The sequence below is a fragment of the Lolium rigidum genome, unplaced genomic scaffold, assembly GCF_022539505.1.
Source record: "Lolium rigidum isolate FL_2022 unplaced genomic scaffold, APGP_CSIRO_Lrig_0.1 contig_12949_1, whole genome shotgun sequence".
Lineage (NCBI taxonomy): Eukaryota > Viridiplantae > Streptophyta > Magnoliopsida > Poales > Poaceae > Lolium > Lolium rigidum.
In genome coordinates, this window is record NW_025899830.1 from 432,604 (window position 1) to 442,349 (window position 9,746).

At 44.8% G+C, this 9,746-nt stretch overlaps 2 long non-coding RNA genes across 7 annotated transcripts; both read right to left on the bottom strand.

The window, feature by feature from the left end:
- Positions 1-697: 697 nt before the first annotated feature.
- LOC124680321 lies at positions 698-2,210 on the bottom strand. Of its 3 annotated transcripts, XR_006995479.1 has the most exons (4): positions 1,915-2,210; positions 1,732-1,822; positions 1,226-1,418; positions 698-1,144 (listed from the first exon to the last, which is right to left on the bottom strand). It is a non-coding gene; the product is annotated as an uncharacterized LOC124680321 (long non-coding RNA). The 3 variants fall into 3 exon arrangements; XR_006995478.1 differs by lacking the exon at positions 1,732-1,822; XR_006995477.1 differs by having other exon boundaries at positions 1,732-2,210.
- Positions 2,211-3,406: 1,196 nt separating this feature from the next.
- On the bottom strand, positions 3,407-5,774 carry LOC124680322. 4 transcript variants are annotated; one of them, XR_006995483.1, is made up of 6 exons: positions 5,362-5,773; positions 5,113-5,205; positions 4,647-4,743; positions 4,354-4,555; positions 3,716-4,176; positions 3,407-3,450 (listed from the first exon to the last, which is right to left on the bottom strand). It is a non-coding gene; the product is annotated as an uncharacterized LOC124680322 (long non-coding RNA). The 4 variants fall into 4 exon arrangements; XR_006995482.1 differs by having other exon boundaries at positions 4,647-5,217; positions 5,362-5,774; XR_006995481.1 differs by lacking the exon at positions 5,362-5,773 and having other exon boundaries at positions 5,113-5,349.
- Between the last annotated feature and the right edge of the window lie 3,972 nt (positions 5,775-9,746).

Here is a 9,746-nt window from a genome sequence, read left to right on the forward strand (position 1 = left end):
CAAGTAAGTAACGTTCACTGATAAATTTCCAGCACGCCGAATTCATCAAGAAAACCTGACAAATCGTCTTATGTCTGACGTAGATGGAAAATGTAAGTATTTTAGCCCTATCGGTTTGAGCTGAATGAAGGGATGGATGTTTGGTCTGTAACGCCACAAACGGCACTACAAAATGTTAGCAGTAGCTCCACAAAATGTTAGCAGTAGGGCCACGTTCAATGTAGGTCAAATGCCGCTTTGAACTTTACACCAAGCTTTGTAGATGTACTAGATGACCCGGTGCGCCCCGGCGCACAGGCAAAAGCAAGGCAGATATAGTAACCATAAGTTTTAATCGGTTGATATTTATTTAGTTGTCTAAGAATTTAGTAGGTCTCTCGGAGGCTCCGAGCCCTTAAATCTATATAAGCATCGTTTTTAACCTTTCAAGTAATAATATATAAAAATAATATAACGATAATATATGTATAACGCAACAATAATTTTTTTTATCCAACCATTTGTTTTTTTTTACAACAGAGATTAGAAATAAATTTGTACAATACATCATCATGTATTTTTTTTTCTGGGTGCTATCAACAGACTCAATAAGTACATATGAAGTAGTGTTATTTAGTTCAACACAATACACGAGGATCATCACTAAGAAACAGAGAGCAAATGGGTAAGGTTAAATAATGTAGGTTTCAGCCTCGTATGGAAATTTAGGCATTTAGCTGATGTTCAATGATATTGTCCATGCATTATACGCAAATATAACCAAATATAGTCAGTTCATTTTTCTTGTATCCGTGGTCTAGCTAATGGAAACCTTGTATGTACATTATACGCAGATATAACCAAATTTAGCTAATGAAAACCTCGTATGTACAGTATACGCAAATATAGCCAATACATATTTCTTGTATCCGTGTGTATGGACCAAACTGCCAGCCCTGTGTAAACCCACCTCGACCGATTTGCCTCCACCTTTTCCACACGAACTCCACTTTCGTCATAAATCAAGAAACTTTCTAGGTTTAGCTCCAAAATACGGCCGCGCTCGCAGCCGATGTGTGTTTTCTGCCAATCCAGATGTCATCGCGTCCGACATGGCGCCAGCGGCTCCCATGAAACAGAAGGAGGTGAAGGTTCTTACACCAACCTAGATCAGACGGCAAAAGATGAACAAGAAGAGCAGTAAGAAGAGTGGGGCGGTGATCAATCATTAAAAGCAGGGTCCAACCTTCACTTAGGAGACTGGCGACGCTAGTGAGGTACAATCAATTCTCCAGGGTTAGTTTGTGATGCTTCTTTTCCATCTTGTCTTCCCTTGAAAGAATCATTAAGCCGAGATACCACAACAAAAATAGACCGGGGACTTCCTTTTATGCATAATCACATATTTAACTTCTTTTTAAACGGGAAAGCCCCATCCTCTGCATCAATGAACCTTTATTAAATACATATTTAACTTGTATATTATCGAAAAGTCTTATTATGTCCTACTACCCTAATATCAATTCTTGAATAACCAAATGGCAAGAAAATGCTGGCAATATCTAATAGCCAGATTGTACTACTACACAACAATTACATTACTCATCAAGTAATTACTGTACACAACATGGACCACTGCAACCATGTGTTGATATCCCTTATAGATTGTATCTCTGCAAAAAGTATGTACAAAGAAGATGATGAATTAGCAAATTTTGAAGCTGACAGAATCAGATCTCTCCATGTACATACCAATTACTCAACAGGAAAAACACTAAGCGTGCCTTCAGACCTGGCTGGACCTGGCTGAATGTACTACATCCACTTCCGAATAGTATCTAGTCTAGAAATATAAAGCTGGCTTTCAGGACCAAGCAAGCACAAAGCAAACGAAATAAAATCCGTGGAGGGTACAATGCATCTGAATTTAATTACCTTCTCATCCTAACTGAATATGAGAGGAACACTGAACTGCTGCCGCGGCCGTGTCACCCAGCAGCTAGCAAGCTGCCAACGCCCGACACCCATGAAATAAAATTGAAAGTAGAGTATATAAATGCAGTCAAATGCCTTGTCAATGCAGCTTTGCAAATCTGAAATATCAGAAGATTGACGGTATTAGCAATTCACATTTTTTCTACTCCAGAAGCCATAACGTATGAACATAAATAACCATTGAATGGATCAACATTGGATGCTTTTTCTACATCACAAAACATTTTTATATTGATTAAAAATAAATATATAGAGGGCATAGGTAAATATTCTGAACACTTGAAGCCTCCACTGCAACCAAAAATGATTTCAGATTAGAAGAAAACCTAGTCAAATAAATATCAGTAAGAAAGAAGCGCTTTTGGAATAGTATAATCATAAACATGACATCCACAATACACTCTATGGACCTGTGGTCACCTGATTTCTTCCCGAGTCCAACAAAACTCTTCCATTAGTTCACATGAACATATATATGAACTAATTGATATCATCTCACATTTTATGTCTATGGAATTCACAGCTTCATCTTTCTATAGTGTAAGAATATATATCCAACTAAAGGTTGTCAACAATTTCCACTCAATATTGACAGACCAACCTAGGATTGACACACCAACCAAGTATAACCAAATTCATGATTGACACACCAACCAAGGTGCAGATCAGTCTGTATCAAGGACCATTCTGCGTTTTTACCGATTAGCTGCAGCGTGAGCCGGACTAAGGATTGGCAACCTAGGATTTTTTCCCTTGCAAACAAGTAGAACACATGCAACACCACGCACGCCTCTCATTCTCCTTCATTTCAGTGAGATGGTTACCCAAGAAGAACCATAAATTCATTGAAACTTGTTACTGCAAGAAGCAGATGGTCCATGCCGTTTGGCTATCACACCACCACGGGCACACACCTACCCTATCTACTTGCAGGTGACTCAATGCCATAGCACCGCTAGCCCGGCTCGATCACCAAAATATTCAATATTTCATACTCTTTTGGAAATAATAAACGTTCTATAGCAAATTTCAGCCCACTACTGGATGGAGCAACGGAACCAAATGCAGAATAAATTTAAGTACACAAAAGAAATGGGGATAGACTCAAGAATATGAGCATTGACCACAAAAATAGGGCTGGCTTATTTTCATGCACCCCAACTTTAGACTAATTCCATACCTTCTCCCTTGCAGTTCAAGGACGAACAGACTGCACAACCTCAGCTGTACATCCTCCCGACAGACTGCAAAAGTGCAAATAAACATTCAGTTACAAAAGCTTAAATCAAGACTGCACAATATGTCCATAAAGAAAAAGCATGGTCAAAGGTTTCTTGGGAAGCTTTAATTCACCTATCCAACAGTAAGAGCAATCGAATGCCTGAAAGTATCACACCCTTCATCGCTATCATACATAAGGAACTTAAATCACACCCACTGACCCACTTGATATCCCCATAGGAATGTCACTTTATCCTGAATGAAATTGCAGAAAACATCATTACAAGTTGAAATGTGTAAAGCAAATGATTGTAAATGCACTTGATTTATTCATTCCCAGAAAACATCATTACAATGCACTTGACTTTTTTATTCCCAAAAAGGGTATACTGCAGAAAATAGTAGATCATATGATCTTGGTGTCATCCTATACAAACACAGAAAAATTGACAACCTCATCTCAGTATTGCACAACATGGTAATGATCATCTAATCCATTGCAAGTTAAAAACAAATTTACCTGGGAGTGTGCCTGTTGTACAGTTGACAAATGGAGTAGAGAACGGGGAGGAGTGGCGGTAGGCTTGTGACCATCACCGCTTGAGCCAAGCAATATCCCGCCGTTCCACCGGTGAAGATGACCAGAACAGGGAGGGGTCGATGGCCCCGGCAGGTGGCGGTGGACAAACTTCCTGAGGCGACGCAGCGCCCCGGCGACTCTACTGGCGCGCCGCGACCCTTCTCTGAAACCCTAAACACCCCACTCTAGGAAGCATGTTTTGAGATTCTCACGGACTCAATGCATGCTCCCAGTAACAGATCCAAATTGATTAACCTAAAATGTAAACCTAATACACAGTTCTTTAGCAGACAAAGAATTGGCTACAAAAAATGTCATGTATGTCCAGCGGAATTGAGAGAAGAATTACTTGACTTACTGTGATAAAAGGCTGATGAACTCGGCATCCCATTCTAGCAACACTGCAAAATTCATAGCAAGTATGCAAGCATTAGCACCGAATTTAGAGCATATGAATCTGAACGATAAGCTGAAGCACCTATAAGTAGCTGGCTCTTGTAGAGTTCTCACGAAGCCAAAGAATTAAGAAATTGAAAGGCTGGAGGCTAGTGAAAAAACTGTGGAGGTTCGTGAGGAACCTGCTGCTCTGCCTCCCAACACTGGAGGCCTCCAGCTCGCTCCATCGCGAGACGCCGGAGATGGAGTTGGGCGCGCGACCAGATGTGACGGGGAAGCGAGAACCGAGCCCCAAGCAGCAAGCCCACAAAGAGGGGCCAGGCGGAGGTGACCGCAAGAACGAGCGGCAAGGGTCCAGTGACGAGTGCCCCACTGCCTCCACGACTGGGAAGACAGGCGTTGGGAGGCCATGAGTGGAGATGGAGCTCAACTTTGGGGTTAATGGAAGAAACACGGGAAAGAGAGATGAGGATACCCGTGGTAGTAGCGGCGGTGGGAGCACAGCAGCGAAGGGAGCAGTGGCGGAGCGTGAAGCAAAACAAAGGGAGGGCCAAATTGCCTATAAAGTCATTCTTGCAAATAAAAAGTAACACAAATCAACAGATAATTGCCAATGGTTCATGTTCAGATTCAGGAGCAGAAGCACATTCGACATTTGCAATTGCATCATCTCTTTTTATTTTGTAATATTTCTTCATGGCTTTATCTTAAGACATGAACAAACGTGGAGTTACTCAGACTCCCAACGGATTTACACAAAAATAGAAGATCCGTTCTAAGAAAAGCAAAGCATCTAAATTAATGTGTATGTGTAGATAAAATAAAAACTTCAAATATCACAATCGGCATGTGCAATCAGGGAATCAACAATGTAAGATGATTTTCTAGTTTCAGATCAAAGCAAGGGGATTAAACACTCCATGACCTAACTTCTTGTATACCTTGCTCGAATTGATGCTCCGCTAGCAATGTCCACGGCGGCGGACAACACCAAGGACTATGGCCACCACTTAGCAGCACCAGTCCACTACGATCTGAAATTGGAGCTGTATTTTGCTTCGGTTTGGGTTGGATTTGATTACCAGAAGAAAAAATAGAGAGATATCTAGCTAGGGAAGAAGCAAGGGGATTTGGGGGGGTGGGGGTGGGGGGAGAAGTGGAGCTGATGAGCGAGAGGAACAGACGTATACCAGGAAGACGACTCGATTCGTCGGTCGCAGTCCTGGCCGGATGGACGCACGGGCTCGGACATAGGCAGTAGTAAAAAATATTTGCGTTTTGGGAAGACTGGGCCGGAGCCCTCCATGACGCTCCGCCAGTGGAAGGGAGGAGGCACGCCGGCGTCGCTCCGGATGTTGGCCGTCGGCGCCCTTCCGACCCCTTCGGGTCCTCCTCACCCGCATCCTCTTCCAACCAGGAAGAGCACGGCCGGCCGGCTCTGGCCAAGCCATCTCGTCCTGCGAGGTCGTGGGTGCCTGGGAGGAGACGAGCATCCAGCCGCCACCGCTCGTGTGCTCCCTGCCGTCGCTTCGCCGGAAGGAGACGTCGAGGGCGGAGGAAGAGGAGAGGACGGGGACGAGGAGAGTAGTGGGCGTCGCCGCCGCCCACCTCCGTGCGTGCCCCTGCCGCACCTCCTCCAACCCACGAACGCGGTAGTCCCTGTCGGCTCCATCCAGGGATTGGCGGCGCCCCAGTGGCCTCCTCTGCTTGGGAGTGTCATCTCCGGTCTCGCCTCCAAATCCCGCCATCCATGAGCCGCGCGGCCGCCGCCAGGGTGCACCACGACTCGATCTGGTTTTCACCGCGGGTGTGCTGGGCTCTAGGACGGGGGGATTGGCTGCTTGCTTTTCTCGATCTAGGGTTTCACCGTGGACGCGAAAAAAGGTGACACGAAACGAGCAGTGTCGCAGTCTCCAGCAGTCGGCCCCCGCACGTAGCTGGCCCCATGTGTCACTGACTTAGTCGGAAACTGAACAAGTAAGAAAAATATTCAACGATCGAACGGCTGTGGTGAAAAGTGGGACTTGAGATTTACTGTTGCAACTTGATTGAACGACCCAGATTCGTTTGCCCCTTCAGACCCCCTGGTTGAGAGGGTAGTCTTTGAACATTTATAGAAGTAATTTCCATATCACCTTTGCTCAGTCTGACATCTACTAACTGGAGTGTCATCTGATGAAGTTGGACGATGTTCCTCATGGAGAGGATTTGCATTGTGCGTCTGTTGTTTCTTCATACACGCTAAACCTCAGTTATCATCATCATTAACTAATCGCATTGATGCCTAGGTCTGAATAATTCGTACATTCGTCATTTCGGCATATATCAGCTTGCTAGATTTCTTGAGCCAATGGCAATAGAGTGTACAATTGTTTGTTTGTAAATCTGGTGTCTGAATGTAAAGAAGAATTCATGATTTTTTTTTCTTCCAAGCCACCAGGATTCTCAACACCGGTGCATTGTTGGCTCTCAATTTGTGTCTCATCTCGATGAGCCCCACCCAATCTCTAATTAGTACAGGTAAACTAACTGCCCTTTGGTTCATTTGGCTTTTATAGTATATTGCTGGATATTCAGTATTTGACTTATGCCTTTCCCCTAGCATTGATACTACATAAGCATATAGTGATGAGCAATGTGTGTGTGTTCTGCATTGATGATACATAAGCATACCAATGAGCAATACATGTCTGCGACAAAAACACATTACGACATATTTGTATATTTTAGTTCGTATTACTTTGGTCTTTCTGAATCACAAGGTCTTCTCACAAATTATCTGATTTTCAAAATCATGGATAATAGTATTCATATTCAAAATCATTTGGCATCAGTTAATGTTTTTTTTGGATTTATTCGTTGGCTTAGATTGTCCCTTATGCTAGCATCCATTTTACTTGGCCAATTTACATTTACTTTTGCATTATTAGAGCTGCGATTTGTACCATTGTTCATGTCCACCGTTACTGAACGTATCTTCCACTGGTGGAAAAACAGGCTTCGGGTGAGCCCCATAAGTCGCGATGCTGCAGGAACCGCGACTAATGGTACCTTTAGTCGCGGTTCGGGAGGCGAACCGCGACCAAAGGCCTGGGCCCGTGGCGCTCGGTGGCCAGCCGGTGCACGTGGGGGCTTTAGTCGCGGTTGGCCAGGCCAACCGCGACTAAAGGTGCCCGAAGGCCTTTAGTCGCGGTTGGCCAGGCCAACCGGGACTAAAGCCCCTCCCTATATATACCCACCCAGCAGCCAACACTTAGCCATTTGGTGCCATTCTCTTCACAAGCTTCACAAGTGGGTGTTAGGTTTGCTTTTGGTTCCTCTTATGCACATAAGGTGTTTGATGAAATGCCCCAAGAGCATGAAACAAACATGATATGAAGTGTTGGAGCCACACTTGAGCTTTCTCATTTATTTTTTCCTCCTCAATCGCGGTTAGCAACTTGAACCTTTGATGTGTCGTTGATAAAATGTGCATGTGTGTGTAGTTCATTGTTTAATTTATATTGTTTGTAGCTAGTTAGTTTAACAAATGCATGATGGTTAATTATATATTTTATATTATAATAATGCAGATGAATCGACAATGGATGTACGGTAACCGACTCTCCGGCGAGTTCAGTGCGGGTTTGAAAGATTTCCTCGTAGTGGCCAATGCGAACAAGCAGGGGGGGTTTTGTTATCTGTCCATGTGTTAAATGTAAGAATCAGAATGGTTACTCTTCCTCAAGAGATGTTCACATGCACCTGCTTCGGCACGGTTTCATGCCAAGCTATAATTGTTGGACCAAGCATGGAGAAAGAGGGGTTATAATGGAAGAAGATGAAGAAGGGGATGATTTCAATGATGAAAGCTATCTTGCTCATTTCGGTGATACTTTCATGGAGGGTGCTGAAGGTGAAGGGGAAGGTGAAGGGGAAGGTGAAGAAGAGGCACGTGATGATCCCGTTGATGATCTTGGTCGGACCATTGCTGATGCACGGAGACGCTGCGAAACTGAAAAAGAGAGGGAGAATTTGGATCGCATGTTAGAGGATCACGGGAAGGCGCTGTACCCCGGATGCGATGATGGTCCGAAAAAGCTGGGCTGCACACTGGATTTGCTGAGATGGAAGGCACGGGCAGGTGTAGCTGACTCGGCATTTGAAAACTTGCTGAAAATGTTGAAGAATATGTTTCCAAAGAATAACGAGTTGCCCGCCACTACGTACGAAGCAAAGAAGGTTGTCCGCCCTCTAGGTTTAGAGGTTCCGAAGATACATGCATGCATCAACGATCGCATCCTCTACCGCGGTGAATACGAGAATTTGAATGAATGCCCGGTATGCACTGCATTGCGTTATAAGATCGAGGCGATGACCCCGGTGACGATGTTGAGGGCCGAAACCCGGGAAGAGGGTTCCCGCCAAGGTGATGTGGTATGCTCCTATAATACCACGGTTGAAACGTCCGTTCGGGAACAAAGAGCATGCCAAGTTGTTGCGATGGCACAAAGAGGACCGTAAGTCGGACGGGGAGTTGAGACACCCCGCAGATGGAACGCAATGGAGAAAGGTCGACGAGAGAGTTCAAAGATTTTGCAGCCGACGCAAGGAACATAAGATTTGGTCTAAGTACGGATGGCATGAATCCTTTTGGTGAGCAGAGCTCCGGCCATAGCACCTGGCCCGTGACTCTATGCATCTACAACCTTCCTCCTTGGTTGTGCATGAAGCGGAAGTTCATTATGATGCCGGTGCTCATCCAAGGTCCGAAGCAACCCGGCAACGACATCGATGTGTACCTAAGGCCATTAGTTGATGAGCTTTTACAGCTGTGGGGCAGACCTGGTGTCCGTGTGTGGGATGAGCACAAAGAAGAGGAATTTGACCTACGAGCGTTGCTTTTCGTAACCATCAACGATTGGCCTGCTCTTAGTAACCTTTCGGGACTGTCAAATAAGGGATACAATGCATGCACGCACTGCTTACATGAGGCCGAAAGTGTACATTTGCCAAATTGTAAGAAGAATGTGTACCTTGGGCATCGTCGATTTCTTCCGAAAGGTCATCCAAGAAGAAAGAAAGGCAAGCATTACAACGGCAAGGCAGATCACCGGCCGAAGCTCGCGGAACACACTGGTGCTGAGGTATTTGATATGGTCAAGGGTTTGAAAGTCATCTTTGGAAAGGGTCCTGGCGGACAATCGGTTCCGAAGGGAGCCGACGGGCACGTAGCCATGTGGAAGAAGAAATCTATATTCTGGGAGCTAGAATATTGGAAAGTCCTAGAAGTCCGCTCCGCAATCGACGTGATGCACGTTACGAAGAATATTTGCGTGAACATCCTAAGCTTCTTGGGCGTGTATGGGAAGTCAAATGATACAAAGGAAGCACGGCAGGACCAGACAAAGTTTGAAAGACCCCGATGACCCGCATCCGGAACGGTTTCAAGGTCGTGCCGCCTACGCTCCGACCAAAGAAGAGAAGGTCATCTTTTTTGAATGCCCGAGCAGTATGAAGGTCCCGTCAGGATTCTCGTCCAATATAAAGGGAATAATAAACATGGCGGAGAAAAAGTTCCAAAACCTGAAGTCTC